The sequence below is a fragment of the Zeugodacus cucurbitae genome, chromosome 6 (assembly GCF_028554725.1).
Source record: "Zeugodacus cucurbitae isolate PBARC_wt_2022May chromosome 6, idZeuCucr1.2, whole genome shotgun sequence".
Taxonomy (NCBI): Eukaryota; Metazoa; Arthropoda; class Insecta; order Diptera; family Tephritidae; genus Zeugodacus; species Zeugodacus cucurbitae.
Genome location: NC_071671.1, coordinates 16,047,493 through 16,072,987, shown reverse-complemented (window position 1 = coordinate 16,072,987; position 25,495 = coordinate 16,047,493). Strand labels below are relative to the sequence as shown.

At 31.6% G+C, this 25,495-nt stretch overlaps 1 protein-coding gene across 4 annotated transcripts in view; it reads right to left on the bottom strand.

Annotated features, from left to right (window-relative positions):
• Positions 1-25,223, bottom strand: part of LOC105213224 (pyruvate carboxylase, mitochondrial) — a 38,464-nt gene extending 13,241 nt beyond the window's left edge. For 2 of the 4 annotated variants that reach the window (XM_011185901.3, XM_011185905.3), the window contains exons 1-2: positions 25,065-25,223; positions 24,382-24,677 (exon numbers count right to left, since the gene is read on the bottom strand). The gene's annotated coding sequence lies outside the window, so the exon portion shown is untranslated. Of the gene's footprint in view, positions 1-24,381; positions 24,678-24,989; positions 25,009-25,057 lie in introns of those variants that run through there. The other 2 variants (XM_011185902.3, XM_054235124.1) reach the window with 2 other exon arrangements.
• Positions 25,224-25,495: the final 272 nt, after the last annotated feature.

Sequence of the window (25,495 nt, the reverse complement as noted above, 5' to 3'; positions counted from 1 at the left end):
ACATTTAACACATTAATGATGTATCCATATCACATATGTACTCTCTTTGGTTGAATTTACCTAAACTGAAACGAAAACAGTAAACATTTATTAGTCAGATTCTACCTCTGTTGAGTTTTTGAAATATAATGCAACGTTACATGAAATTTTTTACTAAATTTTAAGTTGTAGTTATAGAATTATAGCTTCTCTCAGCAGTATATTAACATTAGTTATGAAAAGGTGATATTTAGTTTAGAATTATTTACAAATAAAACTTTATAAATTCTTTTATATATATATTTTCCCGTCGTTCTTTTTACTATTCTTTTTACAATAGCTTATTTTGACATTTAGTTTGAAATTATTAAAAAATAGAACTTTATAAATTCTTTTATATATATATTTTCTCGTCGTTCTTTTCACAAATATTTATTTTTTTCTTATTGCAAATTATACCTTTTTTTACATTAATTTATATAAAAATCAAATTTTGAGTTGCAATTTTTTATCGTCATCACCCTAACGTTATATACTTGACAAATTTAATTACAAATATAATATAATGAACAAATAGCTTAAAGAAAAAATCCCCTTTCATACAGTACTACGCTATAATTATGCAATTTTTACAATTTATTTACCGCAAATCTTCAATAAAACACTGTAAGTGCCCGCTTACTTTAGAGTCTAGATAAAATGCTTAAACGCGTCTATTGACACAATACCCGTAAGAGAGCGCACAAATCATATAAACTACTATATCTCTACCTTTAATCACATATATTTACGTGGGTACCGCATACGTTTTGTGATCTATTTAAAAGAACTACATTTTTCGTAAAAATCTAGCCTGGCTAGTTTTAATATATTCACCATAAAGCCTCATACATTTGTAACTGCTGGTGGGCTTATCTTTGTAGTATATGAGTATATCCCACTCAACTTCTTAAAATTAGTTGTCACATTTGAATTGGATTGTGAATTATCTGATATAGATTGTCGTTAGATAAACTTACATTCACATGTAAATATCTATATGAATGTCATATGAAAGGTAATAAAAAGCGGTTTCAAATATTTTTTTTCTATGTTAATTGTATAAAAAATTAACAAAAATTGCATACTCATTTATTAAATTAGGAGAGCATACATATGTGAGGAGAGCATACTCAAAAATTCATATAGATAATTTTTATAAAATATATTAAATTCATATGTATGGCATACATATCACCGAAAAGTAACACCCATATGCCAGGCTGTCCTTTCGCTCATTTAAAAAAAGTCTAATGTCAATTAACTACGTCGCTGCAATTCGCAGTGAAAACAATTTTATGGCGTATTAAGTATAACCAGTTTTTCGTAATGCATTTTATAGAAACAAAAAAAAAACAGAAACAGAAAATGTACACAAATTAATTAAGACAACGAATGAGTTAGCTATTTATTTTGGACAGACAGGAAAAAAATTCGTTGGCAAACAAAATAATTTGTGTAAACATGTATTTACACACATATACCAACATATTTATAGGCATTAAATTTAACCTTGAAAAATTTACAAATTTAAACTTCATATTTAATTGCATTTGAACTTGATCTTGAAATGTGCAAAAACAAACACACACAAGCATACATACAAATTTCGCTATGAAGGGTATACTGAACTCCAGAAAGTATTTAGCGTATGTGTAATAATTAAATTTACAAAAAAATTAAAAAAAAAATATTTTGCGGTAGCACCGGCAAGATAACGTTTTTATATACATATGTACTAGCAGACCTGGCCACACGTTTTTGTGGCTAAAGTATACATTAAATTAGTAAATCTTTCAATGCACAGAAAAATGCTTACGCATAAAGACGAAAACGTTATAGCTGATAAATTTGAAAATGATTGATAGACATTATTGTAGATCTGTGTTAAGCGTAAATCATCATGATTAGTAAAACTTTGATTTTTTTAATCGTATATTGGAGAAAGTAACAAATGACCAAATTTCATAGTTGGCTTTATCTTGGCTTTGGTGACGATATTGATTACCTTCTTCACAGCCAGTCTTGTTCTTTTGCAAAGTTTGATGTTGATTTATGTTACGCAGCATGATGACAACTCACACTACTTTTAATTACAAGTGAGTGGGGATAGTCCAGCAATTTAAAATAGTCTGTGGGATAATTGAATACGTCATGCTGGTTTATAGCTGTAATTCTAAATTGTCGCATTAAGATCAAAGAGATCCTTGTTTTTTTACCACCAATATAGGTCATTCAATCAGCCATTTATGTTTATTATATTATGGTTTCATGCAAGGAAAAACACGATGAATAAGCTCCTCTTTCTAGGCCATGAAGTGACAGAAACCCGTTAAAAATGTTATTAATCCATCGAGATGTCAATTGCGTTGCTACCATTTTCAACTATTTCTACAATCGCAGTATGATATTGTTGGAAAAACACTCGTATGTTATTTGTTAATTGGCGATTCTTTATGTGTCGCCATAAATTAGATGATTTTAGGAATGTGATTAGTTCGTCAGCAACAGTTGATCCAGGAATAGTCTGGCGAAAATCACCTGCCAACAGAATCATGGCTTCACAAAAAATATTTTCGTTGTCGCGTAAATCTTTTAATGCCCTGTGCAGTACTTCCAGCGACTTGAATATCTGGAAAATCTTCTTTATAGCTCTTTTTTTGGCGATTTTGCAGACTGGTGTTTCGTTGATTTGCAATTTAGGAGTAATTTCAAGGCCGAATTGCCGTTTGTCTGCCTACTAACAGGTGCCAAGTTGCCCCTATTCCCATTATAACTGGGCGTTGAAAATGAGTGAAATCGGTCCAGGAATTACCTCAACCCTCATGTACTATACATATATGCTGATTTTCGTTATTCCATTGGACTTTATTTCAAATTGTGTGTAATAAATTTACATCAATAAATTGCAAGAGTATAAAATGTTCGGTTGCCTTTTTCTACTTGTTAAAAATTGTTTTGGGCTATCGACACAGCCTTATATAATTGAACAATGCTAAAAATATTTTAACAAAGCAACAATGACAACTTTCAAAATATTATTATTTTTTGTTTTTTTTTTTATAATTTTGTTGTCAATTCAAATAAAATCATCTTCTTGTTATCTTCCTCACAATTTTTCGATTTAAACTTACTTGCTAATCCTTCCCTGGCCTTCCATAAATATTTCAAAACTAAAATTAGCCAGATCGGTTTGGCCCTTCTCCACTGTTTTCGAGACTAACGACACAAATTGTTTGTATGAGGGATTAGAAAATTGTGGATTTAATACTTTTTCAGGCAATTTTTCTAATTTTTCTCTCCGTAAGAACCATCCCGATACCTCTAAAAACATTCTAAACAAAGAATTTGCGAAATCGGTTCAGCGGTTATCGAGTTATGCGCTTAGCAACACATGCGATTTGCGATTCATTTTTATATTATAGAAGATGTATGTACATACATATCGACTCAAAAAATGTGTTTTTATGAATTTTTTGTTGATTTGTTGACATTCCTGTTAGAAATAAAAATCCAGGTCTGCAGTGGTTACAAGACTGTCATGAGAAACTTCGCGTCTATAATTTTTTAGTGACTTTCGTTTGAACGCTTTCTTTAAAAGCTGGAGCATTTAATAATCTACAACATTGAAGTTTCAGCATTTTACAACAAAATATACATATATTACTTCGAACCGTAGATTAACCGTGTTTCAGCGTATGAATCCTTACGAATACATTTCTTAATCTTCCACTTCACTCAAATGAAGCAATTCTTCCATGTGTCCAAAGATTTATTTAAATGAGATCTGGCCTAAAAAGTAAATGCTTTCAAACCAAAAACAACAAAAAAAAAAAAAAAAACAATAAAACCAGAGCCAAAATAGAACTAATTATAAAATTTTGCAATGCTATTTCAAGGTCATTGAGACAACTACACATCAAACAACATTCATAAAAATCAACAGATACTTTTGAATTTGCACTAAAACATTAAAAAAATACACAATATTCTATAAGTATTTCATACCTTGTTAAAAATATATTATGACTATTATGCCAGACTACTTTCTAACTGCTACTTCATACTTGAGACTATTTAAGTATGTAAAATGTATATTTTTGGCGTCGTAATTACAAAAACAAACATTGTGTATGTAGTCTACTTAAAAATTAAGCACTTGCAATGCCAGCTAGGTGGGTATCAATGATATTTAATTGAAATACAGATAAGACGATAAATTATACATAAGATGTTATATAAATTGTCTGTCTTTACTTGATAACGAAAAAATGTGCGTTTATAAGTTGAATATCTTAAAGTATATTGGATTTAATACATTGTAGTCTACAAAAAGGATTAAATATGCATTATGATATACGAATATTTTCAAAAACCTTTTCAAGTGTATACACTCAAAACACGACGATTCTAATACTTAAATTGCGATAGGTGTAATACCGGTACTAGAGAGTACAAAAAAATATGATTTTTTTTGTCTATAAAAAACCAGTTATTTGTAGTTTATAAATTGTAACAACAATGGTGGGATATTTTAAGTTTTCGAGGAATTATTTACTGATTTAATGTTAGATTTTATAGAATTGATCAATTTATTGGTGTAACCTCTTTCCCGGACGGTTATCTAAAAGAAAGCTAATGCATCTATTAAAAGGTTCTGTGCGTTTGAAACTTTCAACACAAAATTATATTTTTTTGTCTTATTAAATTGTGAAATATGTTTAAAATATAGGATTCAAGTCGACGCGAGTAAAATTCTAAGAGATAAACCCTTTTCCAGTTTTGAGACATCAAGGAAAATGAGGTACCAACGGTTGAGTTTTCGAAAATTTTCAATAAAAATTTCTCAAAATACTGTTTAAATATGCATCTTCAATAATACCGAGTTATTTAAAACCGTATTTGACTGTATATTAAAAAAAAATTAAAAACTCCTTTTTTGTACCTCTAAAATCCACATAACCGCATAAGGAGCATATCCACATGTATACTGGAATTACTAATACGGTCAATTACTAAATCTAACCGAGTAAAGCCACTCATATTCCTTCTCATAATCATACTTTTACTCATATTCTTACTCTTATTTATATTCGAATACATTCTCATACTCGTACTCATATTCATACCTGTACCCATATTCATACTTATATCAATACTCATATTCATTCATATTCGAACTCATTCATACTCAAATATTGATTTATAACTCATTGATGACAATCCCATTAATGCAACAAATATCGTATAAAATAATAAGTTTACTGATTTATGACATTCACATGACATATGTATCTTACCACACCAACCAATATCATCCAAAACTTGATTATCATTCAATACGTATAAATCTTCACATTTATGTATAACAAAAAACCTCACCCAATAAGTGGCACGTGTTTATCATTTATAAAAAACATAACAGAAAAATTAAATTAATACACTTAATTTATTTTCTGTCAGCACACAGATGGCATATATGTATCAGGGATACATACATACATACATTATGGAGCTATTCGCGCATGCATAAACATACTATGTACTATATAGAGGTATTTTGCATAAGTGTGCGAAATCGTCTCTGCTTTTTGAACATTGGACTTCTTTATCACTGACAAATAAACACATGTCAAGTGTGCATACCAGTGTAGTTCAGTTTTTTCTTTAGTCTATATATGAATACTGAACTCGTTTGACTACAGTCGAGCCCCTCTTTTTTGACGGACACTTGTACAAATGCACCAATACACACATGCGCTTTTACTCGTTTTCATATAATACAGAAAGAGAAAACTGAACTTCAAACGTTAAGGCAACATGACATATGTATATATTTGAAATACAATGTGCTCATGCATAACATTATAACATATTTCTGTTGATTTATTTTTTTACTAACGAATTTGGAAAATTTTCAAATGTTCTCAATTTTTCATATTATTAGTTAGCCATTTATAGCAGCACTACTTGAATATTCTTTGTATATTTCGACTGAGATAAAGAGGGGATATTTTCGAGTATGTATTTGAACCTTGTCTATATAAAAACTATTTGTGAAAGCAAGACAAACAAACAAAACAAAGTTAAGAGGCCGGATATAAAACGAGAGAGTATCTGGCTACGCTGCTTAAGATGGTAAAACCCTTATGTGCTGAACACATAGAAGACGACAAGCGACGAGCGACATCTGTCAAATATTAAAATACACGCGTTCTTATGGGCACAGATTTTTTGGCAACAGCACGACTTCACCACAAAAGGGTTGAAGTCTTCGCTGTCGCCAAATTAGAAATGTTTCTAATTTTGCCGACGACAATGGCCGCTGAAGAGCTGCCACTAACATGTGAAATGTAAAATTATTCAAAGTTCTCACAAGTATGACGTTATTTTGCCAGCAGAAACGTAAAATAGCTTTGATATATCATTTATAATAACAATCGATTATTTAAAACAAATAAATCGACCATTTTTACATTTTTTACGTAAATAATTTCACTTTAAACTAAATATGTAAATTTTATTGAAGTGATAGATGTTAGTACGGCAACAATGAAATTGCTTTTTGATATGTCGCTGCCGTCTTCAAAATGTTCAAGACGCTGGCTTCAAAGCGACATTTGTGATCAGCCGTCGCTACGTCGTGTCGTGTCGTCGTCTTTGTGTTCAGCACTTTAGTCTTATTCAATTATGCCAATCTAGTCTAATTGGTTTATACCAGTTTGTTCTATTCGCCACTCTCCACGTTTTGACGAGTCAAAGACAGTTATTCTGTCCAGTACAGAATTGGCAAAATTTTCGTTGAACATCGTTCAACATCACTGTCGTAAATCAAGTGCAATTTATACTGAGGCTCAATAAAATAACTGTGCCCGCAACTCACTTATGTGAAGCTGTTGATTTCTCTACTGGGTATAGATAAGATTTCAGTTATTGCAAATAAATATTTATGACTTACAAACCAGCAAAAAAGAATAAAATTTGCAAACAAAACATACATACATTCAAACATAAAGAAATCAAAGCAGACACCGTAACGATCCGGACTTTGCACTTTAAGAAGGCCAAATAAGACAGCCAATATTTATATTGGAATTGGGATTGGACAGGCAAACATACATACATATGTATATGCAAGTCATTAATATATAAATACATATGTATATTATTTCAAACTGTAGTAAATAGTGTATATATGTACATATAACACTTATAAATAAACATTTGTATTGCCAGACAGACACTGAAGGCGGTATGCGAGCGCCGCAGTATCTTTTTTATTTAATTTTTAACTTGTTACTTTGTTGTTGCGTTTTAATTAACAAATTCCTATATAAATGCACATACATACATACATGTGTATATAACTGCTTGCTACGCATATGAAATGAAAAATTGAAATTTCTAAATTTTTACTACTTTCTTTATATTTTTTAAATTTTTATATTCTTTGCAATTTTTAATATTTTTTTTTTTTAATTTTAGCGAATTCTAAATTTAAATAAATATCTACGTTGTTATTTAAAATGTAAGATAATTTTTATGTCAATAATATTGTGTGAAATACTTAATTAATTAGATATTTGCTGTAAAAAACGTGCAGACAGGTTCGGTTATATATATGTTATGATATATCATTGTTACTGTTAATAACTTATACAACCTTTGCTATCGTGAGAAATGCTAAAGAGTTTTGTTCACATAACGGTTGTTTGTAACACTCAAAACTAAACGAGTTAGATATAGGGTTATGTATACCAAAGTGATCAGGGTGAAGAGTGGCGCTCAAATCCGGATGTCTGTCTGTCCGTCCGTCTGTGCAAATTGTAACTTGAGTAAAAATTAAGATATCTTGATGAAACTTGGAACACTTGTTTCTTGGCACCACAGGATTTCGAAGGTGAGCAAAATCGGACCACTGCCACGCCCACAAAATGGCGAAAACCGAAAACACATAAAGGGCCATAACTAAGCTATAAATAAAGCTATGGAAATAAAATTTGATCCAAAGGATTGTTCTAGGAAGGGGCATATTTGGATGTAATTTTTTGGGCAAGTGGGCATGGCTCTTCCCCCAAATAAGATTTTTGTACATATCTCGTAAACTATTATAGCTATATCAGCGAAATTCTCAGGAGTAGTTTTTTTCAGGCATTTCTTTATACAGTCCAAAAATGGAGGATATCGGATTATAACCACGCCCACCTCCCATACAAAGGTTATGTTGAAAACGACTAAAAATGCTTTAATTCAGTAAGGGAAAACACCAGAAACCTTAAATTTCATTATAAAGAAGGTACAGAAGGGCTCCACCCAAATTGGTATACAAAATTTTAAGAGGGTGTGGCTCCGCCCACTTTTGGGTCAAAAACCATATCTCCGAAACTACTCGACCAATATCAATGAAATTTGGTTTATAATATTGCTTGCATCCCAATGATATGTTGTGAAAATAGACCAAATCGGTTCCCAACCACGCCTACTTCCTATACACCAGAACTTTGAAGTCGACCTGAATAGTTTACTTTACAATATATAAAGTAAGCACTAGTGAAGACATCAGAACAGAACTTTGCATAAATACTGCATTTATAGTGGCAGTCTCTTTCTACAAATCGCCGAAATCGGACCATAGGTTTTCAAGGCCCCATATATCGAACATGAGGACATCGGTGCTTCTAACCTAATATTAGGGTTTCAATGGGCTTTATACCATATATATGACGAATATGTGGGTCAAATTGTCTATTATATGTATAATATTAATAGTATTCTTCTTCTTCTTCTTCTTCTTCTTGACTGGCGTAGACACCGCTTACGCGGTTATAGCCGAGTCCAAAACAGCGCGCCACGCATCTCTCCTTCTGGCAGTTTGGCGCCAATTGGTTATTCCAAGCGAAGCCAGGTCCCTCTCCACCTGGTCCTTCCATCGGAGTGGAGGTCTCCCTCTTCCTCTGCTTCCACCAGCGGGGACTGCATCGAATACTTTCAGAGCTGGAGCACCTTCATCCATTCGAACAACATGTCCTAGCCAGCGTAGCCGCTGTTTTTTTATTCGCTGGACTATGTCTATGTCGTCGAATAACACATACAGCTCATCGTTCCATCGTCTGCGGTATTCGCCGTTGCCAATTCTTAAGGGACCATAAATCTTCCGCAAAACCTTTCTCTCGAAAACTCCTAGTGCCGTCTCATCGGATGTTGACATCGTCCACGCTTCTGCACCGTAAAGTAGGACGGGAATGATGAGAGACTTGTAGAGTTTGGTTTTTGTTCGTCGAGAGAGGACTTTACTTTTCAATTGCCTACTTAGTCCATAGTAGCACCTGTTGGCAAGAGTGATTCTGCGTTGGATTTCCAGGCTGACATTGTTATTGCGGTTAATGCTGGTTCCCAGGTAGACGAAATTATCTACAACTTCAAAGTTATGACTGTCCTTCCCGATCCTGACGGAGCTTTTGGTGTTGCTCAACGTCAGCATACACAGCCGTATTAGTTTTGCGGGGATACCAAATTCAGACATCGCGGCATAAAGGCAGCTCCTTTTCGTGCTGTCGAAAGCAGCTTTAAAGTCGACAAAGAGATGGTGTGTGTCGATCCTATTTTCACGGGTCTTCTCCAAAATTTGGCGCATGGTGAATATTTGGTCCGTTGTTGATTTTCCAGGTCTAAAGCCACACTGATAAGGTCCAATCAGTTTGTTGACGGTGGGCTTTAGTCTTTCACACAATACGCTCGACAGAACCTTATACGCGATGTTGAGGAGGCTTATCCCACGGTAATTGGCGCAAATTGTGGGGTCTCCCTTTTTGTGTATTGGGTAGAGTACACTGAGATTCCAATCGTCAGGCATGCTTTCTTCCGACCATATTCTGCAAAGAAGCTGATGCAAGCACCTTATCAGCTCTTCGCCGCCGTATTTGAATAGCTCGGCCGGTAATCCATCGGCACCCGCCGCCTTATTGTTCTTCAAGCGGGTAATTGCTATTCGAATTTCTTCACGGTCGGGCAATGGAACATCTGCTCCATCGTCGTCGATTGGGGAATCGGGTTCGCCATCTCCTGGTGTTGTACTTTCACTGCCATTCAGCAGGCTGGAGAAGTGTTCTCTCCACAAACTCAGTATACTCTGGTCATCAATAACTAGATCACCTCTGGGGGTCCTACAGGAGTGCGCTCCGGTCTTGAAACCTTCAGTTAGTCGCCGGATCTTTTCGTAAAATTTTCGAGCATTACCCCTGTCGGTCAGCTTGTCAAGCTCTTCATACTCATGCATTTCGGCCTCTTTCTTTTTTTGTCTGCAAATGCGTCTCGCTTCCCTCTTCAGCTCTCGGTATCTTTCCCATCCCGCTCGTGTTGCGGTCGATCGCAACATTGCGAGGTAGGCAGTCTGTTTCCTCTCCACTGCGAGACGACAATCCTCATCATACCAGCTGTTTTTTTTGACTTTTCCGAAAACCAATGGTTTCGGTTGCAGCTGTACGTAAGGAGTTTGATATGCCGTCCCACAGCTCCCTTATACCGAGATGCTGATGAGTGCTCTCAGAGAGCAATAATAGTATTAAATAAATAAATTGCGAGAGATTAAAATGCTGGGTCACAACCGAACTTAGCCCTTACTTACTTGTTAGTTATAAATCTTATTAAAATAAAATTAATAATTAAATTATTTATTAAAATAAAATTTATTAGTATAAACTAAATTTGCATCCCATCGGCATCACTTTATATAACGTTATCACTAATTATAACCGCAAACACTGCTCTGTCAAAACAAGATTTAAATATGAAAAATAAATTGTGACATTACTCACTCATTAAATAAATAACGTAATTTACATTAATTAAGTTATAAGTATAAATAATAACTATAACTAATTAAATATATTAATATTTTTTTTTTACTTTTCTGTCATACTTAAAACAATATTTATTGTTTGTAATATATTTTTTAGTTAATAAATTAGAATTCTATTAAGTGTGGGACAATTTTAGGTAATAACTTTACTAGTAATATATTGTATAGTAAACAAGACTTATTTATATGTAATAATAAAATATATTACATGTTTATACTTGTAGTGTAACTTTTAAGATGAATCCTTAAAATTGAATTTTAAAAGATGTGTTCCATAAAGAAATAGAAATGTTCCATAATTCGATTTTTTAGAAATTAAAAATAAATTATAACAAGCTTTAGATAATGTTGTTATAGGAATGCTTGGTTTGTCAAATATATTTGTACTATATAATTACTGATTCAACAATATCACAAATAAATCTATGTACAGTGTAACTTCTCTAACTCGAATCACCATAATCCACAATAAAACTTAGCCTCGATAGTAAAATTTTAAATTTTGGATTAAGTCCTGATCGAAAAGTTCGATTTACGTATGAAATTTGACTTCTATTGCCATTTCGTGAGTACGTGTTATGGAGAACTTCGAGTTATAGAAGTTCAAGTCATGGAAGGAAATTTGTATGAAATTTGATTTCTAAACTAAATTCAAAAGTTCGAGTTATATGTGCAGATCTTGAGGTATAGAAGTTCAAGTTATAGAAATTCTGCTGTATTTCAATTCTTTCCTAAATTAATTTCATTTAATATCAATATTTTAAATTTATTTGAAATAAGAAATATTCAAACAGGTGGCAACACTTTTGAAAAATATTTTCACTTATAATGCATATTCTTCCCTTATTGAAATTTTAATTTAAACCGAAAAATCAATTGAATAGTAATAATTTTTTTATAAACAGCTGGTAACCCTTTTCAAAAATATGTATATTTTATGTTCTAAATACAGTACTTTACGCTTAATTGCACATCCAAATTTGCACAAATTTTCGTTCAATTAACCAGGGAATCAATTAACATATACTCGCTTAAATGAACAGCTTGTTCAATTACAGGAATCACTCTTATTTGGACCACCTGGTGAATTAAGGGATTAGGGATTCAAAATTTGAAATTTTTTTGCCTTATTAAATAGTACAATATTAAAATATTATCCAAAATCATGAAATAGATACGATTAAAATTTCAAGAGATTGAAGGAAAATCCTACCATCAGACCACATCAATATGAATGTAAAACTTTAATCGGATTTATCTCAAATTTTGAAGTCAGTGGACACGATTTCTTGAAAATTTATTAAGCCATTCTGTAGAAAAATTTCCAAACATCTTTATTATAACTATTTTTTTGAGTCAGTATATGGCGTAAATTTGACCACAAAAGTTAGTTTTTTTGTTCAAAATCTATCAAAAATTCAATTTTTAATATTTTCTTTTTTCCTTCGTTCATTAACAAGAAAAATTTTTGGTTTGTTGATTTGGATGAACCAATAATGATTTATGATGCCCACGGCAAGAACATTTTTTTGGCCACTTCATGGAAGATGGAAGGTACCAACGGCTAAGCTTTCGGAATTTGAAAATATTAATTTCACAATATATATCTTTAATATGCTGAATAAAATATTAGGATGTATCTCCCTGGCAACCTAATATATGATTGTATGCATTAACAAAAATTGTAAATATACTCTTGTTCTCAACCTCTGAAACTCAGCTAACCCCTTAAAGGATAATGCATATGTATGTGCACTTAAAGTTTTTCAAATATTTGAATATTTTTTATCCTTAAGAATAGTTTTTTTTCAACTATATTATTTGGTGGAATTAACCGAGGATATTTAAAAGGAAATTTTTTTTGATGACATATATTTGGAACCAACTAAGCGGGAAAACCAATTAACCGAGTCCAAATATCCGAGAAAATTTACGTGTGCTTTCATATGTTATATTTTATGTCCAATAACACCGTTCAATTATACGGGGAAACCAATGAACCATAGGGTCCATTAAACGAAAAGTACTGTATCAAGCCTGTTTAAACCACTTTGATAACGCTGCCGTTACACGGGAAAGAACTGGCTTTCAAGTTGATCAATGCTTCCATTTATCGCCAAAATAAACCATTTCATATTTAATCATAAGTATTTATTTTTATATCATTCTGTAGATACGTCGGAAGATTCATGTTCCATAAAATGCACTGCTTGTGTACTATTTCGTAAAAGGGAATAATTCACTTATTTCAACTTTATTCGTGATTTATTTTAATACTTGTAATTTGAAAGCTCCGTCATGATTGGGAAGGACCTCTCCGAGCCGTTCGATACCAAACGAGGTTTCAGACAAGGTGACTCACTATCGTGCGACTTCTTTAACCTGATGCTGGAAAAAATTATAAGAGCTGCAGAGCTAAACCGAGAAGGTACAATCTTCTACAAGAGTGTACAGCTCCTGGCGTACGCCGATGATATTGATATCATCGGAAGCAACAACCGCGCCGTTTGTTCTGCTTTTTCCCGCATGGATAAGGAGGCGAAGCGAATGGGTCTGGAGGTGAATGAGGACAAGACGAAATATCTCCTGTCATCAAACAAACAGTCGGCGCATTCGCGTCTTGGCTCCCACGTCACTGTTGACAGTCATAACTTCGAGGTCGTAGATAATTTCGTATACCTGGGAACCAGCATCAACAACACGAACAATGTCAGCCTCGAAATCCAGCGCAGAATAACTCTTGCCAACAGGTGCTACTTTGGACTGAGTAGGCAATTGAACAGTAAAGTCCTCTCTCGACGAACCAAAATCAAGCTCTACAAGTCGCTTATCATTCCCGTCCTGCTTTACGGTGCAGAAGCTTGGACGATGTCAACATCAGATGAGACGACACTAGGAGTTTTCGAGAGGAAAATTTTGCGCAAGATTTATGGTCCTCAGAACATTGGCAACGGCGAATACCGCAGACGATGGAACGATGAGCTGTACGAGTTATACGACGACATTGACATAGTTCAGCGAATAAAAAGACAGCGGCTACGCTGGCTAGGTCATGTTGTCCGAATGGACGAAAACACTCCAGCCCTGAAAGTGTTCGATGCAGTACCCGCCGGAGGAAGCCGAGGAAGGGGAAGGCCTCCACTCCGTTGGAGGGACCAGGTGGAGAGCGACCTGGTTACACTTGGGATCTCCAACTGGCGCCGAACTGCGAAGGAGAGAGACAGGTGGCGCACTATCGTCGATTCGGCTATAACCGGCTAAACGGTTGCAACGCTAATCACATACATACAATTTGAAAATTGGAGACTTTACACTGAGATGATAATTTCTTGATCATCTACTTGAAACACTTCTTGCTCGCAAAAATTGAAAGCAAGATGGCTTTCAAGTTCGGAAAGTGAGAGTGTGGTAGTAAAAAAATGTGAGTGTGTGGAAAAGCAATTTCTTGAACGTGTAACGTCCGGTTTAGAGCCGATATTGGTATTTCGACCTAAATCGTTTATTCTATACATTGATCTAAATAACCACAAATCAATCACCAAGTTTCAAGTGTAAAACAAAAAGCGTTTGAGTGGTGCTTAATTATTTAAATGTCGAAACGCTTATTCCTACAAGTATTCAGTAGACAGTAATTGCCAACTTAATATTTTCATTGCTCGAAAATCCCCCGAAAGTAATTACTGTCACATATAATGCAATAATTATGACCATAAATGCGGTGTAAATATTGGGCGAAAAAGTCATCAATAGCGCACATTATGTGCCGTTATTTGTACAGAAAATAAACAACGCAATTGTCTATAAATAGTGTATTTAATTATGCATGCAAATAAAATGTGCGGTTTGGCGGCGTTATGAAGATAGAGTAATAGAATGCGATTGTTGCCAATTTGGCAGATTGTCGGCAAGAATTGTTGACTCTTTAACGCTATTTGGTTCGTTAGTAAATTATTTGTTTAACTGGTCGAACAATAAGTCGGTGTAGTATCAACATATTGATTGAGCATTTTGAAATCCCAACTACAGCTTATAACTGCTTCGATTACTCTACATAGCACGCTTTGAAAAGCTTATCTTAACAAATAATTTCAAAAAAATATAGACATATGTAAGTATATAAGCAATTAAAGCAATGTTATTGTAAATTTTTATCGGGAATACCATTCGCATGTGTCAATAATTACATTTTAGTTTACTTTTCAATATAATATAATATATTGTACAATAAATATCATATTGTGCAAACAACGATTTCCATTTGTTATATGTATATCTACAATTACGCAACAATTGGCTCTCTCTACGCGTTCATTCTTTGGTAGACAATAGCTAGACTCGAGATTTATTTCTAGCATGAAGAAACGTCTTAAAAACTATTAGTCTAATTGAAGCAGTAGAAAATTAACTTATTTCGTATTTCATTTGTGCAATGGTTTTGACATCCTAAAACACTAATAAATATGTTTTGAAAGCAGTTCAATGTATATATATACATATGTACATATATGTTGTACGACCTTTGATCATCCGGAGTTCTGTCGCCTCTAGAATCAATACTCAATAGGAAATGCTTTGGAATAAGTAACAATAACGAGGGTGGTACAGATTACAGATCGCAGCTGATAACACAAGAAAGCTTACATTATGCTAACATACTAACATAGATGAATATATAGAAAAAAGAATGTTGCAATAGAAAATGCAACAGTTGGTTTGTAGATACAAAAACAAAAGAAAAATTACAACAGTAAAGTGTTTTTTTATATAAATTATACAGATGATACATACTTATAATAATGTATCGGTTTACAAAGTCCATTAGAGATAAGAATTATTACTTTATTTAAATTTAAATTATTGAATAGAATTATTATTTTAATAGCATTTTAACCTTGTGCGTGTTGAATATGTATATTAAACATATCTCATTAGCGTAACGTAGAGGCTTCTTTCTCTCACTATTGTATTCTCCCCAACTATTACATTTAGACCAGTTGCGTGTTCGATACGCCACTTTCCAAAACTACGCGCAACGAATGCAGCTTGCTACTGTAGCTGTATTACTCACTCGACTAACTGTCATTTGTGTACTAAAAACCAGTTTTAAGTACGAAAAATTAAATTCTATAATTTCAATAATTTTCCACTCATTTAATTTAATATGAATTAAGCAAGTTAATGCTATTCTCCATTTAATGAGCGTATTATATAAATGACGCTTCAAATTGCTATATAATGCTAAAATTAAATCAAACATTGGTCTACGGTCAACATGAGTCGGCTTCGAGTAAACAACCCTATTATACAAATGCCATGTGACTGGCCATTTTTTAATTTATTTCGTATTATTTACGTATGTATGTATGTACATATGTATGTTTATGGGTGTGTATGTCATGCACACGTATTTTAAATTAATTCCAAAACGTTTCATTTACCTATTTATTATTCACATTGAGTGCTATCCGAACATCTCGTGTTGTTTTGCATCTCTGGCAACACCTCCGCAAAGCGTTTTTTTATTGCAAAATTACGATTTTTATACTCTCGCAACAAAAGTTGCTAAAGAGAGTATTATAGTTTTGTTCGCCTAACGGTTGTTTGTAAGTCATAAAACTAAACGAGTTAGATATAGGGTTATATATGTATATCAAAATGATCAGGGTGACGAGACGAGTCAAAATCCGAATGTCTGTCCGTCTGTCCGTGCAACGGATAACTTGAGTAAAAATTGAGATATCTTAACGAAACTTGGAACACGTATTCCTTGGCACCCTGAGGAGGTTGCTTTCGAAAATGGGCAAGATCGGACCATTGCCACGACCACAAAATGGCGAAAACCAAAAACTTATAAAGTGTCATAACTAAGCCATAAATAAAGTTATGAAAATAAAATTTGGAGCATAGGATCGTATTAGGGAGGGGCACATTTGGATGTAATTTTTTTGGGAAAGTGGGCGTGACCCCGCCCTCAAATAGGTTTTTTGTATATAACTCGCAAACCAATAAAGCTGTATAAACCAAACTTTCTGCAGTCGTGTCTTTCAGCCGTTTCCTTGTACACTCCAAAAATGAAAGAAATCGGATAATAACCACGCCCACCTCCCATACAAAGGTTAGGTTGAAAATGACTAAAAGTGGGTTTAACTCACTAACGAAAAACGTAAGAAACACTAAATTTTACATAAGAAATAGCAGAAAGAAGCTGCACTCAGATTTTTTTACAAAATTAAAAATGGGCGTGGCATCTCCCACTTATGGGTCAAAAACCATATCTCAGGAAATACTCGACCGATTTCAATGAAATTCGGTATAAAATACTTTCCTGACACCCTGATGACACATGTGAAAAATGGATGAAATCGGTTCATAACGACGACAACTTCCCATATAACTAAATTTTGAATTCCATCTGATTCCTTCACTTTATAATGTATACATAAGGAACCAATGAAGATAGCGGAATAAAACTTTACACAAATAGTACATATCATCTCTGGCTTCACTTGAGAAAAAATTGTCGAAAACGGACTATAACTTTTCAAGACCCTAGATATCGGGTCATGTTGAACTCAACGCCTAAGGGTAAATTTTAACCGAAAATATTGGTAAATCTCTTAGATAATTTAATGTAATTCAGAGGAAATTGTTTTATTCTAATAGTGTGTCTCTGTTCCAAAAATTATTAAAATCGGATAATAACATCTCCTAGCTCCCATGTACCTAATTATAGGTTTTTCAAAAATATGGTGGGCTTTAATCTTCATATATGTATTGGTTAATATGTGAGATACTATATCTTTGCGAAATTAAGTGCGTGTATAGTTTTGGATATAGTGTTCCTAGCAGGTGAAAATGAATGAAATCGGTTCAGGAATTACCTCAGCCCTCATACACTATATAGGACGATTTTCGTTATTCTATTAAACTTTGTGCCGAATTTATAGGTAAATTTGGGTGTTATCTTATTAAAATTTCTTCAATAAATTGCGAGAGTATAAAATGTTCGGTTGCACCCGAACTTAGCCTTTCCTTACTTGTTATTTAGATGATTTGGATTTGCGCGTGTACATAGAAATAAGTGTCGGTACATAACAGTTTATATACATGTCCGCAAGAGGCATTTTGAAACGCCGATTCAAGCTTGGTTTATATACACTTTGTGATCTGTATGTAGGATGTATATGCTATAAAAAATAATTTGGCAAGTGCGAATATGGATGAAGTTTGAATTTCAAAAGCCGGTGTATGTAAATAAACATTTAAATAGTTACTTTGTGTCATTAACCGCAAAAGTCAGTGTGAATAATTCTCTTATGAACCACTTCAGATTACAAAATTACAAGTAAATTATTAAAGAGTTATTATTGTTGATAGATAAAAATTTCTTTAGAAATACGAACATTTAAAATATTTACGATTTCACGGTTTCAGCTCTATGTACAAAGTTAACGCTTTCGATTCACCACTTCACGCTTAGGTATACATACATTCTCAACTCTCTTCACATGTCAAAAAATTACATGCGATAAAAAGTTATACAGTTGAATATAATATATGAATATGTGGATATCGAATTAAAGCCGTATAAAATATTGTTATCTTATTCTATTTTACTATACCAATTATCCATGCTTTGGAGTCGTTTTTATCATAAACTATATTTTCCACATAAACAGGCATAACGCAAAAACTCCATACCATGCGCAAAACAGTTTCTACCAGTATTTTCCAAGAAATCTTATCATCGGGCCAACAAATTTATGATATGAAAAATAATTTTAAACGACTAACTGAGAACTAAGCAATATCACAGAAGTCATCACGGGTCCCTTGGTATAGTAGAATCGGCAGAATGCCCAGCTTTCAGTCGGTTAAAGGGATACTCTCCACGGCTCCCAATACACTAACCTAAGAGAAATTGGACAGCTGGGATGGAAAAAAAACTTAGAAGCTCGTCAAATCACCCTAGTTCTTTAGGGTACCTCTGGGGAGCCTAATAATAATTCAGTCTCACTTTGTCTTCCATTTCAACAAACCAACCAACGAACCAACTGACCCGTTAGTCGTTCCGAAAAGAAACTTAATCACTTTTTAGTGTAAACATATTTAAATCCTCGTTTCGACCAATTTTCCATAGACTTATGTTCTGAGAAAATGAGACGCTGAGTTATTTGACGTAAAAGTAGGTAACATTAAATAGGATCTAAATCTCTTTTGATTAGAAATTGATAACTTATCACTTGTTTTCATAATCAGCTTTCGAAAAATAAGATGCATCGAACTTTTGGAACAAAATTTAATAAAATAAGCTCAAATTATTTTCAGTATTTCCGAAAGCCATGTTCTTGCAGCGAGGCTATCTTTCATCCCATCTCGAGAATATATTGATTATGACGTGTCTGAAGATAATTTTCTGACCTTTTTGTGACCTTTTGGAATACTAAAGGCTTATCTGAATTAGAAAAGTATTGTTCCCGAATTTATAGTATTGTATAGTGTATTGTGGATCACGTAGGCGTTAGAAGGCTCATTGTTTTACCATCTGGTCTTAAATCCCCTCGCACTGCCATGTCCTCTCTGAACTATTCAATGATCATGAAATTAATTATTTCAAAAAGTTTTTAGTTCAAAGTGCAACTTCTGTACAAAGCCTTGCATCCGCATAGAATAAGTTCTACAGTCTCTTATTCATTCACTTTCTGGCAGATCATTATTTGGTATTCCCAATCTGCTGACATGTCTACAAATCAGACAGTGTCCCGTTAGAACTTCTACTAAAGTTATTACATCATTCCTTTGGAATTTCAATAATCGACATATTTCTACTAAAATCTCAAGGTATTCTTTCACCAACTTCGAAGATACCTTTTGAGACTTTGGTGATTTCATTTATTTCTCCTTGTAAGCACCTTCTTTGTCAAAACAAGAAGGACTTCTATAATTGCAGTAACCTCCGCTTAAAAGACAAAGCAGACTTTAAGACAAAGTCCGTTTCTAGCTTTACTGAAAAGACAACTCCTCTCACTCGTTTATCCAGTTTGGATCCATTCGCATAGATACTTATCTCTGTTAAGATAGATATATGTTTTATAGAAAAATATATATGTATTTTCCCACCGGCTTTATAACAAACAAAATTTTAACAAAATCTTTTATCCGATGCCCATCTCTATTAATAACTGCTCTAATCTGAAACCTAAAACCTACACACAAAACTGTGAATACCCCACCGGAATCAGGAATACTGTTGTATACATTGCTATTGAAGGTCTTCCACACGCAGACAATAAATGGTTCTAATACTCGAACGCACATATGGTTTTTAGCTTACAAATACATTTCTACACACATTTTCATTTCAATACAACAAAAGCAACGCTTGAGATCAGTGTCATATAGCGGTCAACAACTATTCCAATTCGGCAACAGGAAAGTGCACACGACATAATAAACTGATACTATGGTCATAAAAAGCGAAGATTAAATGTATATATAGAGATATACCGTACAAACGCGTCAGCACTAGAGTCATAATATTAAATCTACATACGTCACTTGTGCGTGTACAATAGACATACATGCACATATGCACATATGTATTGTATGTATGTATGTGTAGTATGAACGTCACTTTAATGGCGTACACGCATTTTTCACGGTGTACTAGTTTGATTTTTCGCATGACAAGCTTATTTGTGCGCTTGAGCTTTGGAGGTCAACCATTAGACAAATGTGAAGGGCGGCGGCAACTAATTGATTTTTCGCAAAATGTACAATCAAAAAGCGAAATGGCATACGAATAAATGAAAATTAGCAATGAAATAGTGAACTTTCGCTAACAGCTGATTGGCAGGTAAGTGCACTTTTTGTGTTGCATACTTTTCGCATTGTGTATATTAATAGACGCGGAAACACGTGTGTGGACTTAGTTAAAAAATTATATATTTAATTGTATTTGTATACATATTTGTATGCTCAGGAACAGCATTTGCATATATACTTATCTTATTGTTGTTGTTTGCAAGTGTGAGCACTCTATTTAACCCTATTTCGCACGCCTATTTCACGTGATCAATAAAAATTGTGCTAGCGCGCAGTAATTATATATTTATATGTACATATGTATGTATGTGAAGATATTTTATTAAGTCAATATTTATGTTTTCAGTTAAATACAACTACTCATACGCAGCAGATTTGATGCTTTATTATGCTTTTCTATGAAAGTATACTCATTTCAACGCACTTTCAACTGATAAAATGAGTGTGTAGATAAAACTAAGCTATGGAAATCATAAAGTATTTATTAAGAAAAAATTTGGCAAAGTCGTAAATATGCTGCTTAAGCGAAATATTTTTACTAGAAAACTATACTATTTAACGCAATTTAATATAGGAAAGTGTGAAGTAAATATGTATGTATGTAAGAGTCTAGACAGACTAAAAAAAAACAGATTTTTTCTAAATAAAAAAAATTGCCAATATTGTGTAAATGCTATTATATCCTAATTTATAACAAATGTATATACAAATTTTTACAAAATATTATATTTTATTTAAACATCAACTATTAAAGAAAAAATATTTTTAATATAATTATTTTTTATGAAGAAATTTAATTCTTAATATCTTATTTATTGAAGAGAAAATTAATAATAAATAAAATATTCTCCATTTTAAAAATATTTATCCAGAATTTAATAAATTTACATGCATTCAATTTGATTTTTTTTTAAATAAATTTGCAGCTTTCCTTTGTTCTCACTTTTCTTTATTTTCTATTTTTATAAAGTCGTTTTATTGAACTCAGCGACGTCAGACACAAATAAAATATACAGAAATGGTGTATATTTACATGTAGATGTTTGTAGAAATATAAATATTATAGAGTGCTTGCGAATATTCAAATCTATTTATCTACATGTGTAAATTTTTAAGAAGAAATGGCAATAAATTTTCGTATTTGCGAAAGTAAACAATAAGAAATAAGATAAATAAGAGAAAAAAATATAAAAATAAAAAATAAAAAGAATTAAAAAATACCATAAAAAATATGAAAAAACCTAAAAAAATAAAAATAAAAATAAAATAAATAAAAATGATTACAGAAAAATTCAATATGAAATAAAAAGAAATATAAAAATAAAAATAAAATTATAAAAAAATATCATAAAAAATGAGAAAAAACAACATAAAAAAAATTAAAAATTAAATAAATAAAAAAATGCCATATTAAAAAAAATTGTAGACATTGCGCCAAAAATAAAGTAGATGCTTTTTGTTTGCAACAATTAATGCGTCTTAAATTCTCACGTTCTCATTTCTCCAAATTTTTATGTACTTTACTTTGCAATTGGGTACACCGACACCAATAATTTTTTGTTTTAGAACGATTGAAAGAAATACAGCACAGGTTCGTAAGTACAATAGTAGTATATTTTGTGACAAGCATTCTAGTTTTTCAACTAACTCTTATTTTATAAATATTTTTAAAGATTTATATAGCGATGCGTTTTTTTTCTTCATATTTGACACTTCACCAAAGCGAACGAACTATCGGTACAATTTTTTATTTCATTATGCTTCATAAAGGTGCTGGCGGACACCTGGCCGAATATTAAAATTTGTAATTTTTTTATATCAGAAATATACACAGAACCACGAAAGCGATTGCGACCTACATAATATTTCTATTTTAATATTTGCTATTTATAAATTCCTTAAAATAATATAAATTAACTTAACTAACCGCCTACGATTACAATCAGTATTGCTGAAAGGAGCAGGGCGCACGACAAGCACCTATGCAAAAAGACTAAGTAATGCAAAATGCTACAAAGAACAATAGCACTTAAGGGTCATGATGAAATTACAATATATAAAATCCCGAGAACTACTTATTCCATACGTAAGCCTATGAGTAGGCATTGTTCAGAAATTGCGAAATAAAAAAATAAAATAAAATACATAATTATGCAATTGAACAGACAGTAGAGTATATGTGCATATGTGTAGAAATATGTGTTTCTATATGCATATTAACACTTTGGCACAATACTCGTATAAGCAAAGAGCAAAGAAATTGCAATTAATTTGTGTAACACATTCAATGCACCTCTTTTACACTATCACTGCACTCTCGCTCGCTCTCTAGCCATGCATTATGCATGTTATTCAATAAAATACTTAAATGAAAATGCAATATTTCATTGTGTGTAATAAATCATAATTTGCTTAACAATAAAGTGCGGGATACATGTAGTTCCCAGAATAAAAATTGTGCAATTTTTTAATGCATCTTTTATTGCAAACTTTTATTGTTTAATAACTTTATTTATTTTGTAATTTATTTAATTTATTTCATAGTTACTCTTTTTACAGTAGCTTATTAAAATAATTTTGTTATTATATTTTTTTTTATTTATTGTCATTACTTTTACTTGATTTAATTAAATGTATTTATTCACTGAAATTTTTTATTTAATTTATTTAACTTATTTTTATTTTATTAATTTTTTTATAAATTTTTTTTTATTTTTCGTATAATTTATTTGTAATTTAATGTGCTTTTTATTTTATTGACATTTTTTTATTTATTTAACTTGTTATTATTTTTTAATAAATTATTCACTTTTATACACTTTTCATTATTTTTGCTTGATTTAATTAAATATTATTTTTCACTGAAATTGTTTATTTAATTTACTTCACTTATTTTTATTTTAATTTGTTGATTTTTTTAATCAAATCATTTGTTTTTATCAATTTTTTTATAAATTATTATACTATTCTTTTAATTTATTTAAGTTATTTTAATTTGTTAATTTGACTCTTTTATAATTTTTTTAAATTTTTTATTTATTTTTTTTTAGTTAATTTATTTATCTTATTATAATTTTTTAATTTAATAAGTTTTTTATTTAATTTTATTTATAAATTATTATTAATTCATTGTTATTTTTTAATTTAATATTTTTTTGTACTGAAATTTATTTAAAAATTATTATTAATTTTCATTTATTTATATTTTATATTTTTATTTAATTTTAACGTATTATTATTTTTGAATTTGATAATTTTTTTTTATAAAATTTATTTATAAATAAATAGTAATTTTTATTTATTTATTTTTAATATTTTTTTTTTTAATTTTAACTCATTATTATTTTTTAGATTAATAATTTTCTTATTAAATAATATTTATAAATTATTATTAATTCTTTATTTTTTTATGTAATATATTTTAATTTTTTTAATTTATTTTAATATTATTTTTATATATTATTTTTTAAATATTTAATTTTATTATTCCATCTAAAATACTATTTCATTTGACATTGAAAAGTCTTTAACATCATAAATATTATGTACTTTAAAGTACCATATGTTATGTCCTTTACCACAATTATGCTAAGACTACATAAGTATGTTAAGTCTCACTAAAGTTGCTGTTAACCCCTCAAAAAAAAACTTGAACTCAGCTGTTTTGATTTTTCACTTACCTTTTCCGCTTATTTTCGGCACAGATATGTGTTTCCCTTCGCTACTGTTTTTGCCTTTTTGTGTATCCTTCGTTGTGTATGTATATTCAAGTAATATATATATTCGAATTTTATATGTAGAACTTTATTCTTCACTAATTATCCTCTTCGTCAAATTTGCATGTGTTACGCATTCAAATAATATATAAACGTTTATACGTATGCAAGTATATGCGTATGTAACTACCACTATTTAAACTTCACTGCACTGCAGTTACCTTGTGTGGTTGTTGTTATTACAGCCCAATTTATTGTCTCTTTTGAAAAGGAAAAATATAAATTAAAAAAAAAAAATTAAAATTAAAGACAAAAATTTTGTACAAATCAATTACACATGTTCACTACTTTCAATAGTGACTGTGTAATCTGTTGTTTTTTTTTTTAGAATTAATAATTATGTAAAATCACAGCGTTTTGTGTTGAATATTTGCAATCGTTTTTCGCCAAATTTCTCAATAATTTTTTGTGCGTACAAGTGGCGAAAGTTCGTCTCCTTAATATTCACATGCAAAATAGTTAGAATATAGTTAGGAGCCGCAGCTCAGCTAATAAACTTTTCTACTTCACACTTTTTCTATATCTGCATGTAATACATATATATACTTTTTGCACGAAAGTTCAATTTAAAAAAAATTACCACGCACCAGCACAAGGAACAAATACGTCCGTTCACACCAAAGTAACACATCTGACTGCTAGAATGACTTGAAAAAGCTGAACATGAAATGCCCACAGTGGCAAAGCTGCGCAGCGACGCTGAGGCTAAGAGCACTGCTAGCTATAGCAGCAACAGCAAAGGAATTTTAATAGCCGAAACTAAAAATCGACTCACATGGACTTGCGTACAAAAAAAAAAAAATACATAAAATACGGCAGATTGAGAATACATAGTGAGTATAAAAGTTTTGTTTGTTTCGTTCAGAGCGAAAGCTTGTGAATAATAACAGATAATTGTAAAAGTTAACAGCATGAAGTATATAAATTTCTCTCAGCTTACCGAGCAGGGAAATTTTGAAACTAAGTTGAATAATATGCATTACATATTATAATTAAATATTCATATGACAAAGTTTCA